Source organism: Prunus persica, chromosome G6, assembly GCF_000346465.2.
Source record: "Prunus persica cultivar Lovell chromosome G6, Prunus_persica_NCBIv2, whole genome shotgun sequence".
NCBI lineage: Eukaryota > Viridiplantae > Streptophyta > Magnoliopsida > Rosales > Rosaceae > Prunus > Prunus persica.
The window spans coordinates 15,520,910-15,542,886 of NC_034014.1; the positions used below are offsets into that span (position 1 = coordinate 15,520,910).

Here is a 21,977-nt window from a genome sequence, read left to right on the forward strand (position 1 = left end):
GAGACGAGCCGCGGATAGGCTGTGTCGGCTTTGTTCCTTTAAAATAATAATAATAATAATGCTGAATTGTTTTGAAAAATTGGCAACTATAAAGAAAAAAAGAAGGATTAACTACAGCAAACCCTCCAAACTATTGGGGGAATTTCAAATTCATACCCAACTTTTAAAGATTCGATTGACCAGTACCTGAACTTATGGAAACCTTTCATAAGACACCCTCCGTTACTCAGTTCATTAGGAGCCTCTTTAAGTGATGATGTTGTGCTGTCTAACGTTGGTATTTTGTCTAACGTGGACCATTTTGAATGGTCACCATGGGCAGCTCAAAACCCAACTTGCCAAGTCTGATTTATCACATGTAAAACCCAAAATTGTTGAATCCATTTAGAACAAAAAAAAAAACTGCTTTGAGCTGCAAAATTGTCGAATCCCTAATTTCATTCCCCCATTTTTTCCAATTGATTCAAAGATGGAGGCCCCGAAGTGTTGGTGTGGTAAGTGAGCTCACAAGTTCACTTTATGGATTGATGCGAACCTTGGGAGACTTTTCTTGGGATATGCAAACCATGGCGTAAGAGATTTGTGTTTGAAAGTGATCTCTAGTTTTGTTCTTAGAATATGTTTTGCTTTTTGGATCTGGGTTTGAAAATGATGAACTGGGATTGATCTTATTTATAGAAAGGATGCGACTACAACCTTTTGAGGTGGATTGATCCTCCAATGTGTGAACGATTGAGGATTGTTATTCCTAGGTTGCTAAAAAAAGGTGAAAAAGCATGATGAAATGCAAAGAAGAGTGGCGACGAAAGGGAGGGTTATTTGGGTAGTGCTGCTAGCTTCATGGGTCACTATTTTGCTACTTTTGTTTTTATTGATTGGTGGGGGCTCTAGCATGCATGTACCTAACAAAAATGTTAGGCTAGATTTAAAATTTTAGTTGTATTCTATGTCATTGTTTTGCAAAGGGTGTTTGTATTAGAGGTGTTGAATAGGCCAGGCTAACCTAGTTAAATTTGTGCCTTTAAGGTATTCGTGCCAGGTTGGGCTGACCCATTTAACTTATCGGGCTGTGTCATGTTGGCCCATTTAGTAAAACTATTGATCCCAGCATGGCCCAAAGTCCAAGTTCACATTGAAACGGGTTGAATTGGGCCAGGTTCAGGCCGTGCCTGTGCTTGTGCTCGGGCCGTACTCGGGCCCAAGCACCAACCCATTTGATTTGAATTTTTTTCACTTGATTTTTTTTTCAACTTATGTTTAGTTTAGGAACTGACAATAGAGCTTATATGCCATGGCAAGCTACTGCTACCACTAGATAATTCAAATTATGAACATAAAATATGTAATTAGAGGCAAGAAATGATGAACTATTTGAAAACGTTAATTGGTCAAACATCAAACAATATGAATGGGTGGAGGGCAAAAATGTGGCCACGTTAAAACCTTGCCTTAAAAAATTCTCAAAGGAGGAAAATCCGGTCAAGAAAAAAGAGTACCACTACCCTCCCAAATTAGACAAAAAGGAAAAAAACAATCTAGGGCATTGGGTAAAAATTGGCATAGATCCTTGCTACTCATCAATTCTAATACATGCACAACACCAATGTAAAAGAGAACAAAAATCATTCTCAACAACCAATGAAGAAAACTGCACTTAAGAAGAAAACTGAAAGTTAACCAAGTAAACTACAACATGCACTAAGTGCATCTATAAAGTCAGATGAAAATAGGTTTAGTCTGTTTGAACCTTAAAACTCTCCATTCGAGATGTCCTGCCAATGCTTTTGACTTTGTGGTTAGCCCAATTTAAAATAATATCAGCATATGTCATCTCCTTTCCTTGAGAGTGAGATCTTAGATTCCTCAAAAGTTGAAGCATATTAAACCTCATCAACTGCCATAGGAAAGCTGAAAAAAAAAAAATTCAAACAAACTTTAGGATTTAACAACAAATTCTCAGGACTCATAAGTGAAAAGTAATCCATTTTAGGAACAGAGAAAAACATTTTTAATTTAACTGGGAGTAGCAAAAAAATAGACATCTTATTCTTGAGAAGAGAGAAGAAGAAGTTTAAGGTTAGGTTAGACTAAAAAATAAGTTACCCTCTGAAAGCAAATTATGTACTCAATCAACAACTACATCATGCATATCCCTTTCAGAACTCAAAATGAAACTAATTTAGTCAGTGAAATCAATAGAAGGGCAACGTCTATAGTGCACCAGTTGCACTGATGCGTATATATATATATATATTTTATAATTGATTACCGGTTACACAAGTTGTCCAGTTTCCACTTTTTATTAATATTTAAAGCAAATGCAATTACATAATGTTCATGCAATTAAGGCCTTCCTATTTGGCAATTAGTATATGATTTGATATGTTATTTTTCAATTGAGTTTATTCTATTTGACTCACGATGACATGCTTATGAATTTCGCAATGACATTTGTTTACTTTTATAAATCTAAAGTTACCGTTTTAGACTCTTTTTTTATGAGAACCTTTTTAGAGACTTTTTTTTTTCCCGATATGTCACCTCATTGTAGGTTTACTCAATTTCATTATGAGTTGTTAGTTTTATTAATATGAATTATGATGGCTAGTTGTGGTTAGTTCCTCCGTATCTTATGCTTAGTTTTTAAAAATCAATTGAAGTTGGTAGTTTTAATTTTTGTTTCTTTTGTTTCCTAAAAGTATTATAAATTTGTATTCTTTTTCTAACATAGCCATGGATTTCATAGTACATTGTTAGGATTAAAAGTCAAGAAAAACAAGTATAAAAGTAGAAAGTTTACAAGTTTTCTCGTAGGTTACAAGATTTTCAGTTGTATTTACAAGGATAAAGACACAACTTAACTCCTCCAAGGTCCATTCTTACCTTGGTACTATGTGTCATTTTCTTTGTAAATTAGGGTCTTACAAGATTAAGGACCGGTATTATAAGAGTTTGGATATGAGGGTACCATAACATTGTAAGAGGATCCCAAAACTTATAAGTTACAAGATTTGGGTGGGGATTTACAAGTTTTTGAATAAGAATTACAATATTAGGGTTCACCTAATACATAATGTTGTAAATTCTCATTTTACAAGGATATGAATCCACATTACAAGGAATTGGTAAGTGTGGACCTTGAAGATACAAATTAGGTCCTTATTTTAGTAAACATGAGGGTTTACAAGATTAAGGGCCGATTTTACAATATTTTCGATATGAGGGTACCATAAAGTTGGAAGGAGGATCCATAAACATGTACGTTACAAGAATTGGGTCATCATTTACAACTTTATGGACCATGATTACAATGTCAGGGTTCAATTAATCCATAATGTTGTAAATCCTCATTTTATAAGGCTATGGATCCACATTACAAGGAGTTGGTAGGTGTTGACCTTGAGGTAGTAAATCGAGGTCCCTAATCTAGTAAAATGAGAGTTTACAAGATTATAAGGGCCAATTTTACAATGGTTGGGATATGAGGGTACCATAACGTTGTAAAGATAATCCATAAACATGTAAGTTACAATATTTGGGTAGTGATTTACAAGTTTTTGCACCATGATTACAACATTAGGGTTCTCATAATCCTTAATGTTGTAAATCTTTATTTTACAAGGATATGGATCCACCTTACAAAGAATTGGTAAGTATGGACCATGAGGATGTAAATTGGGGTCCTTATTCTAGTAAATTGATTTACAAGATTAATGGCCGATTTTACAATTTTCTAGATACCAGGGTACCATAACGTTGTAAAGAGGATCCATAAACATGTACATTACAAGATTTGGGTTGCGAGTTACAAATTTATGGACCGAGATTACAAAGTTAGGGATCATCCAATGTATAATGTTGTAAATCCTCATTTTACAAGGATATGAATCCACATTACAAGGAATTGGTAAGTGTTGACCTTGAGGTAGTAAATTGGGGTCCCTAATCTAGTAAAATGAGGGTTTACAAGACTAAGGGCCAATTTTACAATGGTTGGCATATGAGGGTACCATAACGTTGTATAGATGATCCATAAATATGTAAGTTACATGATTTGAGTAGTGATTTACAGGTTTTTGCACTACGATTACAACATTAGGGTTCTCATAATCCCTAATGTTGTAAATCCTTATTTTACAAGGATATGGATCCACATTACGAAGAATTGGTAAGTCCGGACAATGAGGATGTAAATTGGGGTCATTATTCTAGTAAAATGAGGGTTTACAAGATTAAGGACCAATTTTACAATTTTCTAGATACGAGGGTACCATAACATTGCAAAAAGAATCCATAAACATGTACATTACAAGATTTGGGTCTCGAGTTACAAATTTATGGACCGGAATTACAAAGTTAGGGATATCCTATCCATAATGTTGTAAATCCTCATTTTACAAGGATAAGAATCCACATTACAATGAATTGGTAAGTCTTGACCATGAAGATGTAAATTGGCGTCCTTATTCTAGTAAAATGAGGGGTTAAAAGATTAAGGGCCAATTTTACAATGTTTTGGATACGAGGGTACCATAAAGTTGTAAAGAGGATCCATAAACATGAAGTTACACGATTTGGGAAGCGAATTACAAGGTTTTGCACCAAGGTTATCACATTAGGGCTCACATAATCCATAATATTATCCTTATTTTACAACTATATGGATCCACATTACAAGGAATTGATAAGTGTGGACCTTGGGGATATAAAATGGGGTCATTATTCTAGTAAACACGAGAGTTTACGAGATTAAGGACGGGTGTTACAATATTTGGGATACGAGGGTACCATAACATTGTAAGGGCATCCCAAAACTTATAAGTTACAATATTTGGATAGTGATTTACAAGTTTTTGCATCAAGATTACAACATTAGGGTTCACCAAATCCATAAAGTTATAAATCCTTATTTTACAAGGATATGAATCCACATTACAAAGAATTGATAAGGTTAGACCTTTGTGATGTAAAAAGTGGCCTTTATTAATTCTAGTAAATACAAAAGTTTACAAGAGTGAGGACCGATGTTACAATGTTTTGGTTATAATAGTACTATAACGTTGTAAACAGAATCCCTAAACTTAGTTATAAGATTGTACTTAAAATGCAATTGCATATTGGTATGCAATTGGATGCTCCCTGGTTGTCAATTGCACAATCCCTGTTTGTCAATTACTCAAATTGCCATGAATATTAATAATGCTAACTAGAAGTAGTTACTTAAAATAAAAGTTCGTAAATGATTAAACTAATATCTTCTATTTGTTACTTATTTATGTCGATCCATATGACCTAATACTTTCTATTTGTTATAATTTGTATTTATTTTACCCTTAATTAATTCAAATATTTTTTAGAGGAAATAATCTTGTCCAAATGTATGGTACAATTCAAATGTTATAACTTATCCAAATGTATGGTACAATTCAAATGTTATAAAAGTTCGTAAATGATTAAACTAATATTTTCTATTTGGACTTGGACAACAAATCCTTATTAAAAAAAGAAAGGAAAATAAAATAACTTAGACTAATTAAACTCCTAAAGCCACTTGGAAAAGCCCTCACGCCAGCTTGCACTCCAATGTCTCAACATCCATCATGCCAACTTGCAATCTCGTACAAATTTCCTTATTTGCTACAACATATCCATATTCAAAACAAAAAAACTTGAGTATCTTTATATAAATCCAAATAGTTTTAACAAAAATATAGTTTAAAGAAGAAAAAAAGCTTAAAATGTGATAAATATAATACTTAGTAACTTTATTTATGTCCATCCATTATAGCTTGTAATTGCGCAATTGGAAGTAAATGAGAATGCTTTATTTGTCAATTGTAAGACACGAATGCAAAAGACACTACATGTTTGTCAATTGAATTTACAAATCACATACTATATTGACATTCTCAAATTTGAAAATCATTTGTGCACTCCTTCATTATTGAAAAGTGAGACATGACTTAGCATAAAAAAAAGTCTTAAGTATAAAAAAAAAGCTTAACATGTGAGAAATATAATGTGTTGTAACTTTATTTATATCCTTCAATTATAGCTTGTAATTAGGCGATTGGAATGTAAATGCGACTGCCTTGTTTGTCAATTGCAAAGACTAGGACGCAAATGACACTACCTGTTTTGTCAAATATTGCATTGACAAATCATATAATGTATTTCCGTTCTCAAAATTGAAAAAGCTGCCAATAATATAAAGACTGAAACCTAAATAATAATAGAAATAGAAAAAGAAGCTAAACTACATTCCACTAAAAAAAAAAAAAAAGGACTGGGAATTTCCCACATCACTCTCATCTTCAATTTAGCTCATGCCTTCCGTCACCAAGTTCATACAAAATTCCTTTATTTTGCTACTGTTCATACAAAATTACATTAGTCACAACCACAAAAGGCTCAGCAGACAACTAATAAATGTGACCCAGGTACCTACTTCCTTGTAGGAGTCCGGACTCCAACAAATTCTTCTGAGTGACTAAGTTCCCGCACTCGCGCTTGGTCTCCGACAGCTGTGCCCTCACCCACTTAACCTCGTCCTCCTGCTCCTTGGAGATAGGCCCCCACTTCACTGAATCTGCACCAAAGGTTAGATACTACTTAGCCATTTACACTGGCACAGACAAAATAGAGAACCAAGTATGAAAGCAAAAAACAAAACACAGTAAAACATCAAACAGTCTTAAGGGCTGGGGCCAAGGACATATAGACTGGAAGTGGGTAGGAATGTGTTGGGTAACGCTCTTCCCTAGCGGACTCTCCCAGTCACCATAAGCCATGCACCACCTGTTCCTCCAGGACTTCTGCGTAGTTGGCTTGTGACTAATAAAGTAGCCTCTCTCCTTCGCCTTTCGGCAATTGGCTTGTACCCAGCCAAAATTCCCCTGTTGCTTCCAAACCGAGTACAAATACATGAACTGCTCAAATGCTGGCTCCCCCAACCCAACCAACCACCAAGCGATATACATTCCGTGGAGAAGAATCCAAAAGTTGGGATTATACTGCCCTGGCGCATACCCCAACTTGGCCAACATCATCTGCACCTACGGATGAAGGGGTAGTCTGAAGCCATGCCGATACATATCCGTAAAAGTCATCACGGAGCCATCCGAGGGATATCTAACTACATCAGCTGCAGTGGGTAACCTCAAGCCCACATAGGGTGGAACACAAAAGTCTGTCCGAAGCTGGGCCAACTTCGCTTCTGTCAACGTATTCCGCCTCGCCAACGGGACACCAACCCGAATGTCTACTCCCTCTGAAACTGAAGTCACGGCTATACCCACGGACCCAGATGGTGATGCCTGGTTGCTCAAACCCACCTCTAGCGTTTGAGGCAAGGCCAGAACCCGGTTCGCTATAGCCTCTAACTCTATATAATTCCTCTGCATCTCCCTATATGCAGCCGACCCGGAGTTTACCGATGGCTCACCCCTCTCACCTCCATGCCCTATCATCCTACTTTCTATAAACCCTTCTACCATACCCTCTGTCTCTAAACTCTCCTCTTCAGAACAAACATATTGGCTGGGCTCTTCACTCTCAGTGTCATCCCCACCAAAGGCAGGGGGGTTAGGACTTTCTCTATCAGAACTTTCAAACATCTACAATATGCAAAAACAAGAAAAAGGAACTAATGCACATGCAAGGAGGATTGAACCACAACAACACAAAAATTTGGCAAATCTACATGTTCTTTGGTATGCAAGCAAGCATTCAACGTGTTCATACCAATGCTCAACGTGTTCTTCCTAGCCCTCAACATGTTCATGCAAAGCAAGACATTTCAATTCAACATGTTCAAGCAAAATGAGGTCTAACCTTGTTCGTACCACCACGTAGGAGTCGCCGGAAATCACCTCAGCTACAAGCACCACCAAAAAACTCTCGCCGGAACTCTTTCCTCCTCCTCCTCCTCCTCAATTTCTCACAATTTCTCTCCTCAACTCAAGTGTGGTGCCTTCACCACTCTAAGTTCTTATTTATAGCCAACCAAGGGTACCCACGCCTCGATTCATGAGCAAACCTTAGCACCCTTTCATCTTCCCTCTTAAATCCCTTGTACCTACACACAATTTGAAATTCAATTTTCAAATATACAAAAAACCACAAACAAAAAAAAATTGAGAGGAACTTAGGGACCTTGCCGAACGCAAGGCCCGTGCAAAAAACAAAAAAGGCGGGTCGCCAAAATTCTAAGCTTGCTACGCTTGCTAGACTCTACTTCCTAAGCCCAACCCTAGTACAAGGCTAGGTCCCAAATTTGATCAAGGCACCCTTGCCAAACGGAAGGGTTTAGCCGAGTAAAAGCCTGTACTTAGCTGGACCTACCCTACCAGCCCGTGCGACTCCCGGTATTCACAAAGAATGTTCCCAAGTCCCGGCCTCTAATTCACAAAGAGGGACCCTTGCTGAACGGCAAGGGCCATGCAGAAAATTGGAGGAGTATTCTCAAAGGACCCTTACCTAGCCCGAGGGGATCCTGCCGAACCCAGCTCACGGCCTTGCTCCAATCCTTCCTTCCTTGCCGTATTTGTTGGAATAAAAAAATCACAAAAATCACAAAATATTGGAACGTGGGGGGAAGTTTAAAAAAGGTGGGGGGAAGTTTGGAAAAAGGTGGGGGTCTAAAGAGTTTAGTGGCTCCTATTTTTGGGGGAGCTGGTTATCCAGTTTTTAGTATAAATATTTTGCATTAAAGGAGGAAAAAAGGGAAAAAAAAAAAAGAGGGAGAAGACAACAGAAGAAGAAAACGGTTGCAGGAGGAAAATTGCAGGAGCACAAATACAAGAGGAGACATTTTCACAGGTATATGCATCCTGTCAATTAATTCTCGTTGGGTGGCAACCCTTAAATCATTTTTCTTGGATGATGAATCCATATTGGGTGGCAACCCTCAAATAAAACTCCTGGATGATAAATCCATAATGGGTGGCAACCCTTAAATCATGAACAACAAATCCATGAGAGGATTCCTGTTTAACAAAGCTCTGCCGAGCAAAAGGAAATCCTTTGAAATGGAAATGGTGTTTGAAGGGTTAATTCCAAAAATGCACAGAAAAAGGAGAGCGTGAATTACCTCTTGGGCTCTCTCACCACTCCTCTCCATCTCTGCTTAAGAAGGCCTTTATTTTTCTCTCTGAGCAAACTACATCAAAAAAAAATGTAAAGGATGTTAGTCATGAAGAAAAGAATAGGCAGAGGAAAAAAAATGGAGATCTGTAAAAAAAAGGGGGAAAGAAAATAGAGGCCATGTTTTTCTGTCACAGCCCCTCTCCCTCTCTCTCTTAGATGATCCTCTTGTTGGGCACACAATCACAACAGACAGAAAAAAAAATTAAAGCAGGAAAACAGCCACTAAAAAAAAGAGAGGAGAGAAAGTGGCTGTATGCCACTTCGTGGGTGTCGCTGGTTTAGAAGGAGAGAAAGGTGCCAGCCAAAAAGCAAAACTTGGGAAGGGCCATGTTGGAGCAGCCTACGCATTGAATGCCCCATCTGTTGGTCTCTTAGCGAACAACCCAAATACAGGTCATGGTGTATGACAATAAAAAAAAAAAAGAAGAGAAAAGGTTTGCTACAATCATCAAAAGAAGAAGAAAAGTCAAAGTAAAAAAAAAAGAAAAAAAAGGTGGCTGACGCCACTTTGCTGGAGATTGGAAGCAAAGAAAAACAAGGGCACTTGGTGCTGCAGAGTAAAAAGACAAAAAAAAAGAAGAAGTCTGAAACCTCTTGATGTATTGCGGCAGTTTCCCTTCTGATTTTCTCCTGTTGTTTGCTCTGTACCGATTGTGACTTGGTGTGCTTTTTTTTTCCTTTTTTTTTAAAGACTGAGTGATAACAATGTTTGCTTTTAATTCGGACTGATCACAAGTATTCCAGATAAAGATGGGACTGCAAGGTCTGATTTTACTTAGAAACAAACTCTATAAAGAGTTGGATAGCTATCAGGTTGTTTTAATTGCCTGCTGGATCAAAGTTTTCTGGGCTCTTTGCTCATGGGCTGTCAGGGAATAATTATCCATTGACTCTCAGAAGCCCATACAATTAATGGGTAACCCAAATAATTACCCATTAAATTTCCTAAGGCCCAAATTTCCTATCATATGGTTAATGGATTAGTTATAAAAAAAATCCTTGTAGTCATATTTGGGTCCAAGTGCAAATGTCAACTTTAGAAAATTAGTGGGTTAATCAAAATTGCTCATTAATTTTCTGGGACATTGACAAAAAGAAAAAGTGGTACAAAATCATCCAAATTTTTCCCATGGGTCATCTACCCATGAAAATTCCAATGAGATTAAATTCAAATATCTCAAACACAAATTCTCAATTAATGGGCCACACTTACCCATTAATTTCAAAATTTTCCCATAGGTCACCTACCTATGAAAATCCCCAAATTATCTCAAAGATACAAATTCTAAATTATTGGGTCATACATACCCATTAATTTTCAATTTTTCCCATAGGTCATCTACCTATGAAAATCTTCAAATCGTCTCAAAGACACCAACTCTAAATTATTGGGCCACACTTACCCATTAATTCCTGAATTTTCGAACTACGTTGGTTTGATCCCTTTACAAGGGTACGTAGGCAATCTAGAGATTCAATCTAGATGCAACCATCCTAAACATATTTCCATATCGAATCCCTGGTTTATTCAGCTAAATTCACTCAAACACTCCTCAATCAAACTCATTCAAATTCTTCGTTTTGCGATGAGTCATTTATTCATCATGAATCTTTGAACTACGAGTGGCTTGATTCCCGCAAGGGATACGTAGGCATCCTGAGGTTGCACTTAGGAGCAGCTGCAAAATCAAACACACACGTTCTGTTTCTTTATGATGGAATCAAAGGGTTTTCCCTTGAAGCAAGGGATTGTAATTAAGAGACTTGCGTCTCGAATGGGTCGAACCTAAAATAATAAAACCCCATTATTTAATTAGTGGTGGTGAAATTATATTAGGAAGATCACAATTTTCCTTCAACAGTATTCAACCCAAGTTCCTGGCAAAATGACAACAATAAACAACAAACAAACACCAACTTTTTCAAATCACCCTTGCCGAACGGCAAGGGTTAAGAAGAAGAATTAGGATCACGAAACTTACTACCCACCGAGTTCCCTAGTTGCCTAGGACCCCGGACGTCTTCTCCTTCTTAGATCTTCTTGAAGACAAGACCGAGCTCTCCCTAACCACCCTTGAAGAACGGCAAGGGTTGTACAACAAAAATGGAGGGGCTCAAATTGACTGAAGCTCACATACCCAGAACCTTTCTCGCCGAAGCCGTCACGTTGCTGAAGCCAGACCCTTTCTCGCCGAAGCCGAACCAATGCTGAAGGACTTGCTAAACGGCAGAAAGCACGCTAGCCCTTATATGTGCCAAAACCCGGCTCTTGGGCCCAACTCTAAGTCAGGCACAAGCCCAACTTCCTTCTTGACCTCGGTCTCGGCCCAAACAAAAAACAACTCTCAACACACCCTTGCCGATCGACAAGGGTTGAGCAGCAGCTCCTAAACGGCCTCCCGAACCCGGGTCTGGCCAACTCGTCACAACAGAAGCTCCTAAAACGGCCTCAGCTCCTACCGATCAACTCTGCCGCACCTAGACAACCCCACTGTCCTCTCGCCAAGCCAACTGCCGAAGGTCTGTGAAGCCTCACAAATTTATCTAGGTAACCCTTGCCGAACGGCAAGGGCTGTGCAGAAGATGGAGAGAGCCAATATGCAACACAATCTCAACTTTACCAACCCGTTCGGCAAGTGGGTTTTGAACAGGACACCTTCGGACAGCACCTACCGATCGGCGAGCTCACAACCCAGATGCTACGAAAGACAAACCTCCTTGCCAAAGCTTGAGTTCGCGAACACCACACAAGCTGGCTCTACCGAAGCTATCAAATAAGGGACGACTCTTTTGCCAAAACGCAAGAGCTAAGTCGGTTTGTCTATCCTTTTCTCACAATGCTAAACCCTAGCTCCTATCCTTTTATCATTTGGCCAAGGCCCATCTCGGGTCCAACCCTCTCAAAATCGTTAGCCAAAGCCACTTTGGTCCCTTGCCGAACGGCAAGGGCCATGAAAGAAACACAAACAAACCCACAAAGGCAAAGGCCCAGCCTCCTTGCAAAAAAAAAAAAAGGCTAGGCCCTTGCCGAACGGCAAGGACCATGGAAGAAAAAAAAGAGCCCCCAAAATTTTCAACAGACCCAGCCTGCCGAAGGCCTAGCTCCAAAAAAAAAAAAAAAAAAGGCTAGGCCCTTGCCGAACGGCAAGGACCATTGAAGAAAAAAAAGAGCCCCCAAAATTTTCAACAGACCCAGCCTGCCGAAGGCCTAGCTCCAAAAAAAAAAAAAAAAAAAAAACCCCCTACGGACCCAGCTCCCATCCCACCTGCAACATGCCCAAGTACCCAGGTACCCAGCTACCAACAGTTCTAGAGGCTTACACAGCTTGTATCACACATTCCATGTGTTGACGCAACTCCTAGCTTGCCAACTTGGGGGACTAGGGAGTGCCCCACGGCTCCCAATGAAGCTGGAATGCTTGGTTACGATTACAAAAACTCACAAGTTCCCAACCGAGAAGTTACTTTTCGACCGCCAACTTAGGGGACTACTGTTGACACCATAGTGAACCGAGCAGACCCAGCATCAAAGCGACTAGCACCAAGGCAGCCACGCCTTCTTCCCTACCGAAGGAAGACACACTTCCGAGGTGCCAGACACCTGCCGAAGCTCCCAACTGCCTGACCTAATCTCCAGGACACGTGTCGCCACCACGACGACTTGCACAAAGTCCCACATTGGAACTTTGTGCAAACCTCCTACTTTCACCTCTCTATAAATAGGGAACAATACCCAAGTAAAAAGGGTAACTACTTTCTCACTTTTACTGTTACTCTACCAAAGTTACCACCTGTAACTGACTTAGGCATCGGAGAGCCTTCGGCCGACACCACACCGGTGTCCGAAGCTTAACGATCGCTTCTACCATTTTGTCTTCTGCAGGTCTCCCACCAACCTATTTCACCAAGGGCCTCAGCCCTCTTCCCTGCTGAAGACCCCGCATATCTCATCACTAAGTTGGACTCAATATTGGCCAGGCCATTTTGAGCATCAACAGCTACAGCACAGCCAAGTCATGTTGGCAATTGACAAACATGCACTATGTAATTGCCATTCTGTTCTTTCTTAAAAAAAAAAAAAATTGAATATGTAATTGCCATTCTAATTTGCGGAAGCTGGTCACCTGAATGGTAATTGCCAAATGATCATTGTCATTTAATTTTTCTTCTCTTCCATGATTTAAGTACATAGAAGTAAAAGTTATAGAATTTAGCATATCAATTAACTTTTACTTTCATTGCAAGTGTTAATAACTTAGTGACAAGTAAATAACAAACATTGTTGGACACAAGGTAACTGAAGTGCAATTGGATTTACAAAAATCCAATTGACAGACAAGAAGCAAGTAATTGAATATGTGAAATCCAATTTCATCAGTGGAATTCACAAAAACAAGTTGAGAAAACTAAACATAGTCTCAACAATCAATCAAATGGCCAACGATTTACTTAGCACACAGTCGGATTAATGGAACATAAAACCAAAATGATGCATATTATGCAAACTTGAAACGCAATTGGATTTACAAATATCCAATTGGTAGACATGAAGTAGGTAATTGAATATGTGACATCTAATTGCATCAATGGAATGCACTGCATGTGGAACAAAATAACAAATACATGTAATTGTATCAAAGACAATTGCTAAATAGGATTTTGGTAATTGCATCACTAAAATTTAATTGCATTAGCAGACTGCACCAAAACATTCTTCCAAGCACAAAAAAAATAATGCCAATAATCAATCAAATGAGCTGATAATAATCACCATATCACCATCTAATATAGCTATTGTACCTTGTGGGATAGATGTGACAACAACGTGTATCATGAAATCTGATGGGTTGCGCTTTTTGGGTCAGTATCCCCTTACGTCAAACAATTAGTGAGCTGCATGGGTATGCAACCCTTCACGTCGAACAAGGGCTGCGAAGTTGTTGCTATGTCTTCATTGTGTGTTATGGCCACTATATCTTGCGCCTACTCAAAGATAAACAAGGGCATTGGAAAAGGTTCTCCAACCCCTTTAAAGATATAAATTTCGAAAATAAAACTCATTTCTGGTTAATTGACAAATACTGACAACGATAAACTGAGAGAAGAGTTGGTTCCAAAGGCACAATCTAAAACTACTCAGATATTCAACCCAAAGAAGATAATTAAAACCCAATTATCACAGGTCGAACCCAAAAGACAAATATTGGCTGCTTATTCATGAAATTATAAACCAAATTCGAAATTCGAAACACAGCCGAAAAATTCAAACATAACATCATTTAAAACAGTAGTGTATCTCCTTATCAACGTATGTATGTGTTGTGTACAAAAGCTCTCAACTTCTCATAATTTCTCTGGGCATATATGAAGCAAATCCTACAAAATTCTCACCCGATAACAAGGATTTTTCTTTTTCGATAACATAAGTCAATTTTCAACCTGTTGCACAATTCAATTAAGTGCGTCAAAGGTTGGCCATATTTCTTTACCATGATTTGAAGTCTCAAAAATGAGTGCTCCGGTGTGACCATGAAAAAGAATATTAAAGTCCAAAGTTGACAGGACCCGATTCAAATTAGGCTTTGGAATCCGAGTCAGACCCTGTGCGTGTCCGACACCTGGCGAATGTCGGGCACAAATGACCTATTTGCCCTTCTATACAAAACAGGATAAAATAACAAGATTGACTTCTACCGAAAAACCGACAGAGTTTCCCTTGTAACTGACTCAATACCAAAACATTTTTACCTGCCAAACAAGTACATATATATACAACCAACTACCAGCATACGTATATATACATTCTAACAGTTCAAGTGTCAATCTAGGGTAAAACATCAGAGCGACTACTAAGAATTTATAAAGGAGTGAATCTTTGTACAAAATACAAATCCTACATCAGAAGAAAGGCGCGGAAGATGGGAAGTGGCCAAGTGGTGGATTCCTGTGCACGTCTACTGCCTGGGGGCGCAAAACAACAAAAAGGGTGAGTGGACCCAAAACCAAAGTTTAGAAAATAGTATATGAACATACTAACCCCACTGTGAAAACAGTTATACAAACTAGCTTATTTTCCTTATTTCTGAAATCAATGCATGTAGATAAGTATATACATTTGAAAACAGTTTAAACTATCACCTAGGTGTACCCTTATTTCCGTCAATTCCTTATATCCGTCAATTCCTTGCATCACTATGGGTGACACATACTCGCAGGTCTCAGTGACACGAGGTCAGTCCGAGCCGCAACTCACAGGATTCAGGGAACCGTAGTCCACCTTTATCCGCATTACTCGCTCCACACGAGTTCGAGTACCAAGGAACTTGTGGGGCAATTGTCAAGCATGCTGACTAAACTGAAGGCAACAAATATAATCCGAAGGCAACATTTAATAACTGGGTACAAGGTGGTTTAAGAAAATATAAAGTTTCTGAAGAAAATCTTATGAATAATTAACTTTCTGTAACCTTTAAAATTCTGCTGCCATTTATCTGATAATTAACGAGAATATCTGTTCCTATAAACTTTAAAGGAAATTTCACTCGGCAGCATGCAACATAAAATATTTTACAGAATAAAACAGCTGATAACTGAAACTGAATTGCTTAAATTCATTTATTAAAACAAAGAGTCCACTCACTGATAGTCCGAGCTCGCTGGACCTCTTGAGGTCCCTCCTGCGGGTCAACTGGTGTCCAGGTGCCTGATTCAATGACCATAATATTCTATTAATACAATATAGTATTAAATTAAAAACCCTACCCCCGACTCCTAAAAGTACGTGCGTCAATTTAAAGTGATCCCTATGCCCATAACAGCTTTCCTTCCACGTGGGATAGTTTAGCGGTATTTTGGGACTCAAATAGCGCTAAAGTCCAAAAAGTCAATCTGGAACCCTACGGGTCCATGACCTCACACTATGATCCGGATGCCGCTAGAAGGTCCAATATATTTAGGACACATGTCCTGAGGGTAGTGATGTCGATCGGACGGTCGGATTGATCACAATCCTGTAAGCGCATAATTTCTAAACCCTAGCCCTAGGGTTCGCGTTTTCGGAGTATCCGGGACTCCGATTCACGATCCGTCGAATCCTACATGTTTCTGAAATGATCTAGAGTAACATATCTAAAACTGGTTTTGATCCAACGGCTCAACAGTATTGAACCCGATAATCTCACAATATGAAAAATCCGTTCGAGGCTCAAACGGTATCCAAATTGAGATCCGCGAATTCCTATGCGCCCGTGACAACCTAAGAATCGTATCAAGACACAGTGTCACTACACTACACTCGCCCACGCGCCGCCGCACGCGCCAGCAGCGATGGGTGTCCAAAGCGATTACGCATCGCCGGAAAATCTCAAAACCAAGGCTCCAAACTCCTATCCTAGGTATAACACCATATTTGGAACCGCTTTTGTTCTTGGACCAACCCCAAAAACTGACCGGAAGTGGCCGAACACGGAGGCCGAAAATCGGCTGAATTCCAAATTACAAACTGAGCTAGCTACTGTCAAAATCGATGCAAACCTACCCAACCATCAGCTAGAGCATGGAAAATAGGTAGAAATCCATACCTTACTCGACAAATTTGGAGGAGAATTGAAGGAGAACGAACGGGTTGAAATTTCTGTCAAAACTGATCGGTTTTCTTCAGTTTTCGGCCAGCGCCTGCAGTTCCACGGGCAGAGAGTGGTCGGAAAGGGAAGAGGAGGTGGTGGCGGTTCAAACGAGACCGGTCTCGTCGCCGGCGGTGCTCTGTGGTGGCGACGGTGATCGAACAAAACCAACTGTCGGGGGGGGGGGGGGGGGAGGTTTGCGATGGGAGAGAGAGAGAAAGAAAGAAAGAAAATAAGGTTTTATAAAAAAAAAATCAGATTTTCCTAATTACCATTTTGCCCTTCATGATATTTTAATCGCATTTTCTTCGTTGAAGCTCCGATTCGAGTTCAGTTCGTGTCTACGAATTCATTTCGTCGTGCTCTACGCAACGGTGTATGTGGAATTGTCAAATTCCTTTTCGATCAAAAAGTCAACTTTTCGTTAATAAATTCTTACAAGGGCAAAATTGTCTTTCCGCATAATAAATTACTAATTAAATATGAATTTTAGGTTTGGGTCATTACAACTTACCCCCTTATAAAAATTTCGTCCTCGAAATTTACACACCTGTCACTCAAAGAGGTGAAGGTACTGCTCCCGCATTTGGTCTTCGGGTTCCCATGTAGCCCCTTCTACAGTATGACTCCTCCATAAGACTTTCACAAGTGGAATTTCTCTCGATTGCAACACTTGCGTCTTCCAATCCAAAATCTGAACTGGTTGCTCCACATAAGTGAAATCAGCCTCCTACTCCACTGGTTGCTCCTCTAGCACATGGGAAGGGTCGGAAATATACTTTCGGAGCATGGAGACGTGGAAAACATCATGCAATCGAGCTAGATCTGAAGGCAAAACAAGCCTGTAAGCTATTGGACCCACACGCTCTATAATCTCATAGGGTCCAATGTAGCGAGGACTTAGTTTTCCCCGCTTCCCAAATCGCACTACACCTTTCCAAGGTGATAATTTCAAAAATAACCAGTCTCCAACTTCAAATTGAAGATCTTTTCTTCTATTGTCCGCATAGCTCTTTTGTCGGTCCTGGGCTGTATTGAGTCGTTCTCTAATGATTTGCACTTGTTTCTTGGTCAGTTCAACATCCTCAGATACGACCAATCTGTGTTCACCCACTTCATCCCAATAGAATGGAGTTCTACACTGTCTCCCATACAAGGCATCAAATGGAGACATTCCGATACTCACTTGATAACTGTTATTATATGCAAACTCCATAAGTGGTAACTTCTCATCCCAATCACCCTGAAATTGAAGTGCACACGCTCTCAACATGTCTTCTAGTGTCTGAATGGCCCTCTCAGACTGACCATCTGTCTGGGGGTGAAATGCAGTACTAAACTGCAATTGGGTTCCAAAAGCTTCATTTAACTTTGTCCAAAATCGGGATGTAAACCGTGGGTCTCGATCTAAAACAATGGATACTAGTACTCCATGAAGTCTCATGATCTCATCTATGAAAATCTTAGCCAGTTTCTTCAAACTATAATTTGCTCTCACCGGCAGAAAATGAGCGGACTTGGTGAGTCGATCCACGATGACCCACACTCCATCATGCTTACTCTGTGTTCGGGAAAGTTTGAACACAAAATCCATCGTAATCCGCTCCCACTTCCACTCAGGAATTGGAAGTGGTTGCAATAGCCCTGATGGTTTCTGTCGCTCAGCTTTCACTTGCTGACAAATTAAGCATCTTCTAACATACTCTGTTATTTCTTTCTTCATAAAAGGCCACCAGTAGTGCTCTCTCAGCGTATGATACATTTTTGTGCTTCCAGGGTGCATTGCAAACACTGATTCATAGGCTTCCTCAAGAATCTCCCTTTTTACAGCTTCATCATTATGGACATATAACCTATTACCCACCATTAATGCTCTATCATTTCTTACAAAACAATCAGTTCTGTCGCCATTTGCAACCTCCACTCGCAGAGTACAAATCAAAGGATCCTGAGATTGAGCTGCGAGTATCCGTTCTACTAGCACTGGTCTCATATGGAGAGTAGCTAACAACGCTCTCTGATTATCCACATCTAGCCCAACTCTGAGCTTCCTCATTTCTACCATTAATGGCAAATATCTTCCTCGAAGATAAGCTACAGATCCTGAAGATTTTCTACTGAGTGCATCTGCAACAACATTAGCTCTTCCTGGGTGATGCTCGATGGTACAGTCATAATCTTTTATCAACTCTAACCATCTTTTTTGCCTCAAATTTAATTCCTTCTGAGTGAACAAATACTTTAAACTTTTGTGGTCTGTAAAGATTTGGCAAGTTTCCCCGTAAAGATAATGCCGCCAAATCTTTAAGGCAAAACTACTGCAGCAAGTTCCAAATCCTGAACAGGATAATTCAGCTCATGCTTCTTCAGTTGTCTAGAAGCATAGGCGATCACCCTACCATGCTGCATCAGCACACACCCAAGTCCCTGTTGAGACGCATCACTGTAGATCACGAAGTTCCCACTATCATCCGGAAGTGCTAAAACCGGAGCAGTGGTCAGCCTGGTCTTGAGTTCAATGAAACTCTCCTCACACTTATCTGACCACACAAATTTAACTCCTTTCCTTGTCAAATAGGTGAGAGGTGCCGCTATGGTGGATAACCCTTCCACGAAGCGACGGTAATACCCGGCTAACCCCAGAAAACTCCGTATCTCAGTAACACTGGTACGTCGTAGCCAATTTACTACTGCTTCAATCTTTTGAGGATCAACATAAATGCCCTTTGCAGAGATCACGTGCCCTAAGAAACTCACTCTGTCTAACCAAAATTGACACTTGCTGAATTTGGCATAAAGTTGCCTCCTTCTCAGAGTCCTCAACACAAGGTTTAAATGCTTCATATGTGCCTTCTGACTCTTTGAATACACCAGAATGTCATCTATGAACACAATCACGAAGCGATCTAAATAACGTCGAAACACTCTGTTCATGAGGTCCATAAATGCAGCTGGCGCATTTGTTAATCCAAATGGCATCACCAGGAACTCATAGTGCCCATACCTCGTTCAAAACGTAGTTTTAGGCACATCCTCTTCTCTAACCCGTAACTGATGATATCCAGACCTCAGGTCAATTTTGGAAAATACCGTGGCACCCTTCAGCTGATCAAACAAATCATCAATGCGGGGCAATGGATATCTATTTCGCACTGTGATCTTGTTCAGCTGTCTGTAGTCAATACATAACCTCATGGTGCCATCCTTTTTCTTAACAAATAATACTGGAGCACCCCATGGAGAAAAACTAGGGCGAATAAAACCCTTATCTACCAGCTCCTGCAACTGAGTCTTTAACTCCCTCAACTCTGCTGGTGCCATTCTATATGGTGCATGGGAAATAGGATTTGTTCCTGGAGCGAGCTCAATAACAAACTCAATCTCCTAATGAGGAGGTAATCTAGGAAGATCCTCAGGAAATACATCTGGAAAGTCCTGTACGACTGGAATATCTTCCAATCGCAGCCCATTATCTCTGATATCAATTACATGTGCAATATATCCTGAGCACCCTTTTCTGAGCAACCGTTTTGCCGTCATAGCTGAAATGAGGCAAGATGGAAGCACTCTACGTTCGCCATAAAAAGTTACTTCAGGTTGTCCGGGACTACAGAATACAACTTCTTTCCTGAAGCAATCTACTGAGGCACGATGTTTGGCTAACCAATCCATCCCTAAGATGACATCCAAGTCAACCATGCCCAAGGGAATTAAATCTGCCTCCAAAAACTCATTTCCCACCATCATTCTACTATCGTGATACACTGTACCTACCCTAAAAATCGCTCCTGTAGGTACTGAGATCGCCAGTTCAGTCTGCAGAGCCGAAAGTCTAACATTGGCATTATGGGCAAAACTAGGTGTGACAAACGAGTGCGTAGCCCCAGGGTCAATCAAAACTCTAGTAGGAATGCCAAAGACCGGTAAAATACCTGTAATTACATCGGGTGATGCATGTGCTTCCTGCTGGGACATGTTATACACTTTGCCTGTGGCTCTGGAACGTCCATCATGTCCCCTCTGCTGACTACTGCCTCGACTGGCCACATTGGTCTGGGCACCACCACTGGACGAAGCCGCCACAAACGGTGGTATTTCCTGTGATCTACCCTGCATAACTGTCCCTGGAGTTGGCGTATCTGTGGTCTCTTTAGTCTGAAGGAACAGCGGGCAATCCTTCCGAAAATGTCCAGGTTGTCCACAGTAATAACATCCAGTAGTGCCCTGCTGGCAAGGCCCAGAATGGTACCTACCACACCTCGTACATTGGGGGCGACTCCTCCTGCCAGATCCTGACAGCAACTGTTTTCCAGCACCTCTAGCTGCACTACCTCCAGAGCGGTTTCCAGAACTGCTACTTTGGTTGGAACCTCCGCTGGAGCTGAATCCAGGTCGGTAACCTCTATAGCTGCGACCACTAGATGATCCCAAACTGTAACTGCCTCTCTTAGATGATCCTTGACTAGGACCACCTATTTCAAACTGCTGCCTACGGAGTTCACCCCGTGGTCTGGCCATCATCTGGCTGCTTTCAATCAATGAGGCAGACATCACCACATCACCAAAATTAGTCAACCGCTGACTGATCACAATATCTTGGATGGAGGCCTTCAACCCCATAGTGAACAGTTGACACTTCTTGCTTTCATCCTCCACCAGTGGAAGACAATACTTAGACAGATCATGAAACTTCTTCTCGTACTCTAATACAGTCATCATCCCCTGTTCCAGCTGTAAAAACTCTTGCATCTTCAAATTCTAGTAGGCTTGTGGGTAATACTGACTGTTCAATGCAGCTCTGAAGACTTGCCATGTAATGGCTAAAGGATCCCGATATCTCCTCTTGACCGAATCCCACAAATGTCTGGCATTTCTGATCAAGAAGAAGGTGGCCAGAGTAACCTTACTGTTCTGTGGAACAGCCATGACCTCCATGATCCGCTCTATCCGTTCAATCCATTCTTCAGCTACTGCTGGGGTACCATCACCATCAAAATCAGTGGCCCTAATCCTCTTTGCTTGATCAGCATATCCCAGGGAGGGATCTCTGGGCTGCCCAGTCCTGGCTAAAGCCTGAGTCAGCAACTCCAAGGTCTGCTGGAAGTTGGGATCTCCCTGCATAGTAGGCATAGCAGGTACGGCTCCTGACGAGCCTCCAACAACAGACTGCTCTACCGGTTCAGGTACCGGTGCAGGAACAGGAACTTC

At 40.4% G+C, this 21,977-nt stretch overlaps 1 long non-coding RNA gene across 1 annotated transcript; it reads right to left on the bottom strand.

Moving 5' to 3' along the window:
- Positions 6,312-10,103, bottom strand: LOC109949912. Its single transcript, XR_002272235.1, has 3 exons — positions 9,092-10,103; positions 7,834-8,077; positions 6,312-6,589 (listed from the first exon to the last, which is right to left on the bottom strand). It is a non-coding gene; the product is annotated as an uncharacterized LOC109949912 (long non-coding RNA).